Here is an 844-nt window from a genome sequence, read left to right as displayed (position 1 = left end):
CCCCGCCGCACCGAGGGTCGGAGATGCCTGGGAGCAGCGCCGAGCAAAGTAATGGCTGAACACACAGGTCTCCTTTAGAGGGGAAAAAAAATAACTCACCAAGCAGGCAATAAATCAGAATAGCGGAATGCTTTGATCAAGAGACTGGGAGGCTCCGGGGAGCCCTCCCCGTGGCCATTCTCTGCCGCACCCCCCCAAAACGCCTGCACACCCTCCTCCCCCCACCCCACCCCCGGGATCCAAAATCGGGTCCGAAAAGGTCGCGGGAAAAGTGGGGGTAATGAACTTGAAAACACCCCCCCTCCTCGGCAACCTCACACACGCCTCCGAGAAAACTCACTCCCAGGCTGCAAAAATTTTAAGAAATTGCATCGAAGGGAGACCAAGGTTGGGGAGCGACCGGAGAGGGGCAAGACGCCCTCCCAGGAAAGGAAGCATAATAATAATGCAATCATTAGCGGAGGAGAGGGCGAAACTGCGAAGAGGTTGGAGGAAAAGGGAGGCGCAGGGAGAGAAGGAAGGAGGATGCTGGAGCAGTTGTGGGGTTTGCTTTTCGGGCTTCGAGGGGGGAGGAGAGGAGAAGAAAGAAGAGAAGAAGCAAACCCTGACGCTGCCGCCCGCCCCCCCAACACACGCACACACACACACACCCTTCTTCGCAAAAAATATTGGCTTTTCCAGTCCCAGAGAGGAGGTCACCCTTCCTCAAAAAAATTAATCAAGGAGGGGGTGAGTCAGTCGACGAGGAAAGCAGAAAGAAATCTCCAGCGAGAGACACCGGTGTGCCTGTGCCGCCGCCGCCGCCGCCGCCTCTGCCTCTCCTCAGGGCCGCCCCGCCGGAGGG

The 844-nt window shown here is 57.7% G+C and overlaps 1 protein-coding gene across 1 annotated transcript in view; it reads right to left on the bottom strand.

The window, feature by feature from the left end:
• Auts2 (activator of transcription and developmental regulator AUTS2) overlaps positions 1-844 on the bottom strand; it is a 1,133,790-nt gene that overhangs the window by 1,108,352 nt on the left and 24,594 nt on the right. The window lies entirely within an intron of this gene.

This window comes from Fukomys damarensis, unplaced genomic scaffold (genome assembly GCF_012274545.1).
Source record: "Fukomys damarensis isolate Sample0158 unplaced genomic scaffold, DMR_v1.0_HiC HiC_scaffold_17, whole genome shotgun sequence".
In the NCBI taxonomy this organism is placed as follows: Eukaryota; Metazoa; Chordata; class Mammalia; order Rodentia; family Bathyergidae; genus Fukomys; species Fukomys damarensis.
This window is presented reverse-complemented; position numbering and strand designations above follow the sequence as displayed.